Source organism: Zalophus californianus, chromosome 2 (assembly GCF_009762305.2).
Source record: "Zalophus californianus isolate mZalCal1 chromosome 2, mZalCal1.pri.v2, whole genome shotgun sequence".
In the NCBI taxonomy this organism is placed as follows: Eukaryota; Metazoa; Chordata; class Mammalia; order Carnivora; family Otariidae; genus Zalophus; species Zalophus californianus.
This window is the reverse complement of record NC_045596.1, coordinates 173,987,059-173,999,714: the sequence shown is the minus strand read 5'-3', so window position 1 is coordinate 173,999,714 and position 12,656 is coordinate 173,987,059. Positions and strand designations below refer to the sequence as shown.

General features: G+C 37.4%; 1 protein-coding gene and 1 pseudogene across 2 annotated transcripts in view; one reads left to right on the top strand and one right to left on the bottom strand.

Annotated features, from left to right (window-relative positions):
- The window catches only part of NRG1 (neuregulin 1), a 1,094,991-nt gene that overhangs the window by 128,801 nt on the left and 953,534 nt on the right, over positions 1-12,656 (top strand). The window lies entirely within an intron of this gene.
- LOC113924437 lies at positions 10,638-11,865 on the bottom strand (annotated as a pseudogene).

Genomic DNA, 12,656 nt, shown 5'->3' with positions numbered 1-12,656 from the left:
TTTATAGTTTCCAGTTTTCTGATGTATTGGTCTTACAATCCAGAAAATAGGTAAATGTTCAATTGAGAAAAAAACAAACCTCATTTACAATAAACCGCCTGATTTTTTTCCTTAAGCCTCCTAGATGTATTGTCATTTTCAAAAATGATATTTGCTAATCCTAATATATCTTTAATTAGTAGAATTTCAAGCAGCACAAGAAAATGAACCCCCAAATTGAGGAAGTATAGAGGGAGGTAATTTGAAATAAAGCAATTGAAATTGAATTTGTAAAGATAGCCCACTAAGCTTTTCTTGCTCTACACAATTTTTGTCCTTAACTTTTTTGGCTTTGATCTTTCTGTTAATAAGTTCATGTTTTGTTTTGTTATCTATTTTTTGTTTTGTTTTTCACCATGGAAGCAAGGACTCTGGTGCTGGAGAAAGGAGAGAAGATGTAGGGCAAGGATACACTGTAAGCAATACCTATCTGCCTCAGTGGTGGAGAATATAAATGGACATCCAGTATATTTTAGTGTTTGCAGATTAGGGATTGCTTATACTCTTTTGCAAGGAGCATTTGCCAAACTTGTTTATTTTTCGCAGGAGACTCCAAGCCAGCAGTTACCTGAATTTCATGCCTCTCTCTGCATAATGCATGCACATTACACAGGTGGGCTTTTGGTAGGATTGCTTCTTGACACACTGAGCTTCTCCACTTCACTTCTGTTCATTTCTTTCTGGAGACAGGATGGATGGTTCTATTCTGTCACTGCCAATTTCTACAAGGACAAGCCATTTAGTTTCCTGAAAGACTGTCTATAGCCAGAGTGTAGAAAAAGAGCATGGTCACTTTGTTTAATAGAGATCCCCAGGGGATGAAATCCCATATCCTGAGCCTCAGGTGATTATAGGAAAAGGAGAAGGAATGTGCTGGATAGGGTCCGGGAGTGATTTCCTACCAATTCCTAATGTCCCCCTGGTCAGCCTCACATGTAAGTCATTTCATGGAAATGACTACAGAGGCTTCTGTGGAAAGGAAGAACTGCCCTGCTGTCAGTGGAATTATTATTATTTCTATATCAGGGGTACCACATATGCATAGGAATGTTTTTGCGGTACAAATATGCAAATGCAAAGTTGAATGTCTAAATCTTATGTCAGACACTGCTATATACACCCACACTCTTTACTTTTCTGTCTAGGATGGTGATGTGTGAAAGAGGTGAAATGTAAAAGCTAAATGATTAGCAAGTAAATTGGGAATCTCAAGTACATTTAAAATTAAAAGTTATCAGTAGCAAGAACTAAGACCCTCTGAGTACTGATGCTGCCATCACCTGTAAGTAAACTCTGAATTATGTTTTCCTTTATTAAGAATGAGCTGCTGTATAGAATAGATCTTATTACAACAAACCACAAGTGACCATCTAGATTTTTATGCTGAAATAAATGCTTCTATACTAAATGAACATTGTCTAATATTGTGGGTGTGTGTGTTTTGATTGTGTGGTGATAATTTGCAGATTGGGGATTTGACTTCTCCTAGCTTTCTTCTAGTTTAGTGGTTTTTCTTGTTCTCTCTCTCCCTTGTTCCCTGAGTGCTTAAATAACTTGACAGTATCTCTTGAAGCAATTTGAAAGTATGAACTTCAGGTCATTGGAATTTATCTGTTCCATTAGAAACTGGCATAATAATTCAGAAGTGGGATTCATGGAAGAATTAAGACCTCCCAATTACTAATAAAATTAATTTCTATTGAGGTGGAAACAAAGGGCCATTTTCTTTTAATTTCAATTCCTAAACTATATTCGCTGACTACTTACTATAGACAAGACATTTTAGAAACATTTACATTTTTTTGCAACCCTGAGGCAGTTGACTCTGTGTATGTTACTCTTGAAAAATCAAAATTCATAAAATTTTAAGTTAAGTAATTAGTCACAAGTGCTAGGTGGAGGTGGAGGAAGGAAGGAAGGTTTTATTGAAGAAATGACCACTGGGCTACTAAGTAAGAGATGGATATGAGTTACATGAGTAAAGAGGAGTAAGTAGCATTTGCAAAGAATCTGCAGGGGAAGACAAACATGATTGAGTGACAGGGTGTGTGGGACCACCATATATAAGCTGAGCCTAGGATGTGGTAAGGGCTAGACCAGGCAGTGCTTTTCTGACCTACTTAAGGAATTTTGTGTCATCCTAAAAGCAAGGGGAAGTCACTGGGAAGCTTTAGTCAAGGGTCTAAATATGAACAGATGTGCTTTCTCAGTACATCGTTATGTTTGTAGTGTGGAGAACCAGTTGGCACAGATAGACTGTCAGTTCAATGATCTGGGTGAAATAGGGGTAGTTTAGATGGACTGGTTCAGTAGAGGTGTAGCTGTGTAGACAGTTTGGGGATGAAGGGTAGAATGAATAGGATTTACGGATAAAAGGATATGAGAAAATAAGGAAGAGGAAGATGTTTAAGGTGACAGAGCTCTGCATGGTACAGTAAGATGGATGATCACTTAGACATAGGGAATGGCTTAGAGGACCTGACTTTTAAAATTGGATAATTTGTTTGTTTGTCATCAGTGCTGGATTAGTCAGGGATCATGTATTTGTCGCACCTGTGAAACTTAGAAATGTGCAAAGGCAGTTGGATATATGAATCTAGACTCAAGAAGAAAACTTAGGTCCACAAATGGGATGGACAAGATGAGATCACGTGGGGGTAAAGAACCACACCGGTTAATAGCTGCATTAAGAAGAGTGAACCCTCAAGGAGAAACAGAAGAGTCAGACAGGAAGAAAATGAGATTACTGTTTTGTGGAAGGCATGAAAATTGATGTTTCAGAATATAAGGCAAGGATAAACACCATCAAATGCTGCAAGAAACCAACTGGGATGAGGAAGACAATATTTTTATTGGTTTTTGGTAACGTGAACATTATGGGCGACCTTAGCAAGAACCAATTCAGGGTTTGATGGGGATGGAAACTAGATGGGAAAAGGCTCAGAAATAAGGGTGGGATGAGACTATGTAGAAGTGCAGACAACTTTTTTTTTTTTTTTACTATGAATGGAAGTTGAGAGAGAAGGTGTGGGGAGTTAGTGTAGGCAAGGAGGTCTGTCCTGAAGAAAAGATGAATGAAGTAAGGGAAGAATATTCTGGGCAGAGAGAACAAAGTAAAGGGGTATTGAGGCAGGAGCATGCTTGGAATTCCTGAAGAAGAGCCATAAGGACAGTCACTGGAACTGAGCAAGGTCACTGGAATTTACATTTTACTCTCCATGTGATGAGAACTCACTGGGAACTTTTGAATGAAGTGACACAACCTGTTTGACTTTTTCAATGGACTACCTTTTCAAATTGTTTTCCGGACAATAGACCTTGAAGAAGGCAGGAATGGAAGGGCTGGGATCTGGGACCAATTAGGAGACTGTTCAGTTGACATTAAGCTGATACTTAGTCACCATCTACTATGTGCCAGACGTCTGTAGTCTAGGCTAGAGAAATTGGTCACTTGGACTTGGACAAGAGTGAAGTCAGATTTGGGATAAAATTTGCTGGTGAATTGAATGTAGGTATGAGAAGAGATGAGACAAGGGCAATTTCAGGGTTTTGGGCTTGAGTAATAAGGTGGAGGGATTGGGATTGTCAGTACTAGAGAGAGAGCAGATTTGAAGGGGGGTAGTAAGAGTTCACTTCTGGAGTTGTTAAGGGAATGATCGTTTTTATGTATAGGCTTCTTACGAGGATGAATGAAGCAATGACTATGAAGGACTTTGCAAAGAACAATAATCACTTACTGAATTGTTGCTGTTACAGTGAACAGTACTGAAAAACAGTATCCTGATTTGGTGAGCACATTAACTGTGCTTTATTCTTTGTTACTCACTTGCTCTGTCACTGGGAGTGGTTTATGTATTCAATCTCCATCTTTTCATTTCAGAGATTTTCCAAGCTGAGTATCAGTTGTAACACCCTAGGATTCTGTGAAATGACTGGTTAGTTCTATCTCAGTATGTTTTTTACTTTATTGATGTTGATATTTTCCTTTTATAGACAAGCCAATTCCAAAAACAGATTTAGTATATTTTTTGCAAGTATTGTGACTTATCTTATTTCAGGCTGTTGGGAGGTATTGAATAATGATATTGTAAAAAAAAAATAGCAAAACTTCTCTTACCATAGAGTCACTCATTGTAAAACAAAACAAAACAAAACAAAAAAACCTTCCTAGAGGTGAGGAAATACATCTGTTATCACCCCTAATATGTATTCAGCTATTTTGAAATTAAATCTTTGGTCTCTGTTGTACGATTTTAGAAACTTAGATACAAACTTGGAGGACTGTGGAGAAGAGAGCCTAGGGAGTTTTGATATTTAATTACTTCTTTTAAAAAGTAAACTTTAGTCAATTAAGGAGCCATGATTTTTCTCCTATTATTAAATTAACTGAATCATGCAATAAAATATCAGTAGAGGCTACAGTCCTCATTTGGACAGACATTGCTGTTTTAATTATTTATAGTGCCAAATCTATCCAAATAGTTACTACCATAAATATAATAGAGGGAAAGAAAAACTCAAAAACTATTCTCTCTCTATTTTCCTTGTACATCAGGATTTTTTAAAAGTTTGTTCTTGTGACCTCCCTAAGGTTTCATCCTTAGGATATTGCAGCAATGTCAGTGCCCACTAGTTATTCTTAGGATTTAAATTACTAGTACATTGAGTGGCTCCGGGGACCAGGTATGAGCCATGTGGAGGGGTGGGAAATATTGTTCCAGTGAAAGATTAAACTGAAACACATCCCTCTGGATGTGTTTTATTTCTAATAACTTAAAGATATAAATTCCACATATAAGTGAAATCATATGGTATTTGTCTTTCTGACTGACTTATTTCACTTAGCATAATACTCTATAGTTCCATCCATGTCATTGCAAATGGCAAGATTTCATTCTTTTTTATGGCTGAGTAATAACCCATTGTGTGTGTATATATATGCCATATCTTTCTGTAAGGATGGAATATCTTTTGATTTGTGTTGTCTTCAATTTCTTTAATCAGTGTTTTATGGTTTTCAGAGTATATGTTTTTAGTTAAGTTTATTCCTAGGTATTATTATTTTTGGTGCAATTGTAAATGGGATTTTTTTCCCCTTAATTTTTCTTTCTGTTGCTTCATTATTAGCATATAGAAATACAACAGATTTCTGTATATTGATTTTGTATCCTGTACCTTACTGAATTCATTTATCAGTTTAGTAGTTTTTTGGTGGTGTCTTTAGTGTTTTCTGTATATAGGATCATGTCATCTGCAAATAGTGAGTTTTACTTCTTTTTTTTCTTTAAATTTTTTATTGTTATGTTAATCACCATACATTACATCATTAGTTTTTGATGTAGTGTTCCATGATTCATTGTTTGTGTATAACACCCAGGGCTCCACACAGAACGTGCCCTCTTTAATACCCATCACCAGGGTAACTCATCCACTCACCCACCCCCTTTAAAACCCTCAGTTTGTTTTTCAGAGTCCATCATCTCTCATGGCACATCTCGCCCTCCGATTTCCCCCCTTCATTCTTCCCCTCCTGCTATCTTCTTCTTCTTTTTCCTTAGCATATATTGCATTATTTGTTTCAGAGGTACAGATCTGTGATTCAACAGTCTTGCACAATTCACAGCACTCACCATAGCACGTACGCTCCCCAATGTCTGTCACCCTGCCACCCCATCCCTCCCACCCCACCCCCACTCCAGCAACCCTCAGTTTGTTTCCTGAGATTAAGAATTCCTCATATCAGTGAGGTCATATGATACATGTCTTTCTCTGATTGACTTATTTCACTCAGCATAACACCCTCCAGTTCCATCCATGTCATTGCAAATAGCAAGATCTCATTCCTTTTGATGGCTGCATAATATTCCATTGTGTGTGTGTGTGTGTGTGTGTGTATTTATATGTGTGTGTGTGTGTATATATATATATATATATATATATATATATATATATACACACCACATCTTCTTTATCCATTCATCTGTCGATGAACATCTTGGCTCTTTCCACAGTTTGGCTATTGTGGACATTGCTGCTATAAACATCAACTCTATGGTCAACTAATCTTTGACAAAGCAGGAAAGAATGTCCAATGGAAAAAAGACAGTCTCTTCAACAAATGGTGTTGGGAAAATTGGACAGTCACATGCAGAAGAATGAAAATGGACCATTTCCTTACACCACACACAAAAATAGACTCCAAATGGTTGAAAGACCTAAATGTGAGACAGGAGTCCATCAAAATCCTAAAGGAGAACACAGGCAGCAACCTCTTCGACCTCAGCTGCAGCAACTTCTTCCTAGAAACATCGCCAAAGGCCAGGGAAGCAAGGGCAAAAATGAACTATTGGGATTTCATCAAGATAAAAAGCTTTTGCACAGCAAAAGAAACAGTCCACGAAACCAAAAGACAACCTACAGAATGGGAGAAGAGATTTGCAAATGGCATATCAGATAAAGGGCTAGTATCCAAAATGATAAAGAACTTATCAAACTCAACACCCAAAGAACAAATAATTCGATCAAGAAATGGGCAGAAGACATGAACAGACATTTTTCCCAAAGAAGACATCCAAACGGCCAACAGACACATGAAAAAGTGCTCAACATCACTCAGCATCAGGGAAATCCAAATCAAAACCTTAATGAGATACCACCTCACACCAGTCAGAATGGCTAAAATTAACAAGTCAGGAAACGACAGATGTTGGCGGGGATGTGGAGAAAGGGGAACCCTCCTACACTGTTGGGAATGCAAGCTGGTGCAGCCACTCTGGAAAACAGTATGGAGGTTCCTCAAAAAGTTGAAAATAGAGCTACCATATGATCCAGCAATTGCACTACTGGGTATTTACCCCAAAGAGTTTTATGTCTTTCTTACCACTTTGGATGCCTTTTATTTCTTTTTTGTTGTCTGATTGCTGTGGCTGATACTTTCGGTACTATATTGAATGGAAGTGGTAAGAGTAGACATCCTTGTCTTGTTCCTGACGTTAGGGGGAAAGCTCTGTTTTTTCCCCATTGAGAATGATGTTGGCTGTGGGTTTTTCATATGTGGTTTTCCTTATGTTGAAATATATTCCCTCTAGATGTACTTTGCAGAGGGTTTTTATCATGAAGGGATGTTGTATTTTGTCAAATGCTTTTTTTTATCTATTGAAATAATCATATGGTTCTTATCCTTATTCTTAATGTGATGTATCACATTGATTTGCAAATATAGAACCACATTTTCATTGTAGGAATAAATCCCACTTGATCATGGTGAATGATTTTTTTTAAATGTGTTGTTGGATTTGGTTTGCTAAAATTTTGTTGAGAATTTTTGCTTCTATATTCATCAGAGAAATTAGTCTGTAGTTCTCTTTTATTGTGGTTTCTTTAGCTGGTTTTTGTATCAGGGTAATGCTGGCCTCATAGAATGAGTTTGGAAATTTTCTTGCCTCTTTTTTTTGGAATAGTTTGAGAAGAATTAGGTATTAACTCTTCTTTAAATGTGTGGTAGATAACTAATAATATTATATGTTAAAAAAAAGAAGATAGTAGGAAGGGAAAAATGAAGGGGGGGAAATTGGAGGTGGAGACGAACCATGAGAGACTATGGACTCTGAGAAACAAACTGAGGGTTCTAGAGGGGAGGGGGGTGGGGGGATGGGTTAGCCTGGTGATGGGTATTAAAGAGAGGGTACATACTGCATGGAGCACTGGGTGTTATACACAAACAATGAATCATGGAACACTACATCAAAAACTAATGATGTAATGTATGGTGATTAACATAACATAATAAAAAAATGTGTGGTGGAATTTGCCTGTGAAGCCATCTAGTCCTGGACTTTTGTTGGGAGTTTTTTGATTACTGATTCAATTTTATTACTGGTGATCAGTCCATTTTTTTTTCTATTTCTTCCTGGTTTAGTTTTGGAAAGTTCTACATTTCCAGGAATTTATCCATTTCTTCCAGGTTGTCCAATTTGTTGGCATATAATTTTTCATAATATTCTCTTACAATCCTTTTCATTTCCGTTGGGCTGGTGGTTATTTCTCCTCTTTCATTTCTGATTTTGTTTGAGTCCCCTCTCTCTCTCTCTCTCTTTTTTTTTTTTGGATGACTCTGCCTAAAGGTTTATCATTTGTTGATGTTTTCAAAGAATCAGCTCCTGGTTTTATTGATCTATTCTATTGTATTTTTAGTTTCTGTTTCATTTATTTCTACTCTAACGTTTTTTCAAGTTTTAATTTAAATTCCAGGTAGTTAACCTACAGTGTAATAATAGTTTAGAGTACACAATATAGTGATTCAACACTTCCATACAACACCTGGTGCTCATCATGACAAGTGCACTCCTTAGTCCCCATCACCTATTTAACCCATCCTCCCACCACTGCCCCTCTGGTAACCACCAGTCTGTTCTCTATAGTTAAGAGTTTCTTGGTTTGCCTCTCTCTGTTTTTCCTCTTTGCTCATTTGTTTTGTTTCTTAAAATTGACATATGAGTGAAATCAGACGGTATTTGTCTTTCTCTGACTGGCTTATTTCACTTAACATAATACTCTCTAGCTCCATCCATGTCATTGAAAAATGGCAAGATTTCATTCTTTTTGATGGCTGAGTAATATTCCATTTATACATACATACATACATACATACACACACACATACATATCACATATCCTTATCCATTCATCAGTTGATGGACACTTGGGTTGTTTCCATAATTTGGCTATTGTCAATAATGCTGCTATAAACACTGGGGTTCATGTATCCCTTTGAATTAGTATTTTTGCATTCTTTGGGTAAATACCCAGTAATGTGATTGTTGGGTCGAAGGGTAGTTCTGTTTTTAACTTTTTGAGGAACCTCTACTCTTTTCCATAATGACTGCACCAGTTTGCATTCCACCACTGATCATCACGGGAAAATGAATCAAAACTACAATGATATATCACTTCACACCTGTCAGAATGGCTAAAATCAGCACAGAAAACAACAGGTGTTGGTGAGGATGTGGAGAAAGGGGAACCAACTTGCACTGTTGGTGGGAATGCAAACTGGTATAGCCACTCTGGAAAACAGTATGGAGGTTCATCTAATCTTTTTAATTTCCCTCTTTCTACTGGTTTTGGATTTTGTTTTTGTTCTTTTTCTATCTCATTTAGGTATATGGTTAGGTTGTTTCATTTTGAGATTTTCTTGCTTCTTGAGGTCGGCCTGTATTGCTTTAAACTTTCCTCTTAAGGACAGCTTTTGCTGCATTCCAGAGATTTTGGACCATTGTGTTTTCATCTTCATTTGTCTCCAGGTATTTTTTTAATTTCCTCTTTGATTTATTGGTTGACCCATCATTGTTTAGTAGCATGTTATTTAACCTCCATGTATTTGTGGTCTTTCCAGATTTTTTTTCTTATGGTTGATTTCTAGGTTTATAGCATTATGATCAGAAAAGATGCATGCTAAGACTTCAGTCTTTTTAAATTTGTTCAGACTTGTTTTGTGGCCTAATACGTGATCTATTCTGGAGAATGTTCCATGTGTACTTGAAAAGAATATGTATTCTGCAATTTTTGGATGGAATGTTCTGAATATTTTTGTTAGATCTATCTGGTCCAATGTGTCATTCAAAGCCACTGTATCCTTGCTGGTTTTCTGTTTTCATGACCTATCCATTGATGTAAATGGGGTGCTTTATCCCCTACTATTATTATATTACTATTGATTACTTCCTTTATTCTTCTTAATAGTTGTTTTGTGTATTTGGGTGCTCTTGGGTGCATCAGTATTTACAATTGTTATATTTTCTTGTTGGATTGTTCTCTTCATGTTTATATAATATCCCTCTTTATATCTTGTTACAGTCTTTGTTCTAAAGTTTATTTTGTCTGATATAAGTATTGTTACCCCAGTTTTCTTTTCACTTTCATTTGCATGATAAATGCTTTTCCATCCCTTCACTTTCAATCTGTATGTGTCTTTAGGTCTGAAATGAGTGTCTTGTAGGCAGCATATAGATGGATCTTGCTTTTTTATCCCTTCTATCACCCTGTGTCTAATTGGAGCATTTAATTCATTTAAATTCAAAGTAACTATTAATACATCTGTACTTATTGCCATTTTGTTACTTGTTTTGTGGTGGTTTTGTAGTTCTTTCCTCCCTCGCTCTCTTCTCATGATTTGCTGGCTTTCTTTAGTGATGTGCTTGTATTCTTTTCTCTGTTTTTTGCATATTTACTACTGGTTTTTGATTTGTGTTTACCATTATTAGGTTTGTAGTTAACATTTTATGCATATAGCAGTCTATGTTAGGTTGCTAGTTGCTTATGTTTGTACCCATTCTTTACTTCTCTCACCCCACATTTTAGGTATATGGTATCATATTTTATATCCTTTTATTTTGTGAATCTTTTAGCTTATTTTTTTATATATACTTAATTTAACTGCTTTTGTGCTTCCTACTTTTCTTCTTCTTTTTTTTTTAAAATACTCTTAAGGCATTTATTTATTAAAACGTTCTCTGCCAAGATTTCACATTAGCTTAAAATTCAAATCAGTCTTTACATTTCTCTACTGAGGTTTCCACCTCAGTGTATCACAAAATAACACCTTCTCCAGCACTCAGTGTTACCAGCGTCCACACGGTGAGCCCCATGGTCAGCCTCTTTGTTCCCTAGGTGACCCAACTAGATGTTAATACTGCTCTGCTACAGGGTAAAAGCTCCTAACTCAAACTCATTGGAAAAGGGGTGAAACTTCTGCAAAGTGCACTTTAAGAAGAGGTACTGTTTTGCTCATGAAAAGAAACCAGTGAGTCCTCTAAGAATAATAAAAGGGGGTATTTTACAGTTAAGCACATGATTTGGAGTGAAGAATTTGGATGTTGCTCTGCTGGTCCAGGCCGTTAATACTCTTCTTGTTCCTCTTGTGGGCCCCCTTCATCAGGTATCACAAAGCCTTCATCTGTAGCATACAGAATGTCCACGATCCTCTGCAATACTGGATTGTTTTCCCCCTCATTCTCCTGGCAAATTCAATGTTCCTTAGCTTTCCAAAGTAGAAATCTCTTTCTTTCTCCAAGTCTTCAACGGTAAGTTTCAATACGTTGACCTGCTGCATCAATTCAGCTGCTTCATCTTCCCCGTTGCCCACACCAGGATTCTTTCGCACCACACCCGGGCCAGCCTTAGGGGTTGCAGTAGTTCTGTGTGTTGCAATGGGCCTCTGTGGAGCTGCACTGCTAGAGCTGAGAGGTTTCTTCGGTTTGTTCAGAGCTGGAGCAACAAGGGAGGGAGCCACTGCAGTTTCTTGACCTTGTCTGGCAGCTACGGGGCCATAGTCTTTTCCATCATAGTTTGCATCAAAAAACTTCTTGAACCACTGAACAAATTCAAAATTGTCCTGAAACTTTCCTTTTACTAATTTGTCCACAGGAATTATTTTGTCAACACCCATTCTCTTAAAACCTGCTTGTAGTATTTTGAAGTTCTGGATGTATTCATGTTCTACCTTAGCCTGGAATTTCACTTTCTTCAAGGCAATGGAGCCAGGGAACAACATGTCCATAAACTGACAGTAGGCAGCCCCTGAGCACAACTGTTCAATCTTCGTCAGATTCAGCTGCAGAGACTCATTGATCCAGGCCAGCATGTCATGTCGACTTAGGTTATCACTGGTGACTGATGTTGAATATACGTTCACTGCCATCTTTTTCTGCCCGTGCTGTGGTAAGAGCTTTCCGCAGTCTTATCGTTGTCCCTGCTTTACAGACGAGGAAACTGAGGCCGAGAAGTTCAGGCATCCGGAACCTCTCGCCACCGCTGTCCGGGTCCCACACCTAGGCCGCCCCTACTTTTCTTCTCATAATTTTCCCTTTCCACTCAAAGAGTCCCCTTTAATATTTCTTGTAAGTCTGGTTTGGTGGTGATGAACTCCATCAACTTTTGTTTGTTTGGGAATCTCTTTATCTCTCCTTCTATTCTCAATGATATCCTTGCTGGGTAGAATATTCTTGGTTGCAGGACTTTTATCATTTCAGCACTTTGAATATATCATGCCACTCTCTTCTGGCCTGCAAAGTTTCTGCTGAAACATCAGTTGATAGTTTTACCGGGTTTCCCTTGTATGCAACTGTTTTCTTTTGTTGCTTTTAAAATTCTCTCTTTATCACTACTTTCTGCCATTGCAGTTACTCTGTGTCTTGGTGTGGACCTCCTTGAGTTGATTTTGTTGGGGGCTCTCTGTGCCTCCTGGATCTTGGATGTCTGTTTCCTTCCCCAGATTTAGTAAGTTTTCAGCTATTATTTCTTCAAATACATTCTGCCTCTTTTTCTCTCTCTTCTCCTTGTGGGATCCCTATAATGCAAATGTTATTACACTTCATGTTGTCACCGAGTTCCCAAAGTCTGTTGTCATTTATTATTGTTTTTCTGTTTCTGGTTCAACTTTTTGCTTTTCATTACTCCATTCTCTAGGTTGCTGATCCATTCTTCTGCTTCTTCTAGTATACTATTTATTCCATCTAGTGTGTTTTTAATATCAGTTATTGAGTTCTTCATCTGTGATTGGTTCTTTGTTTTCTATCTCTTTTTAAGCATCTCACTGAGGTCCTCTACTCTCTTCTCAA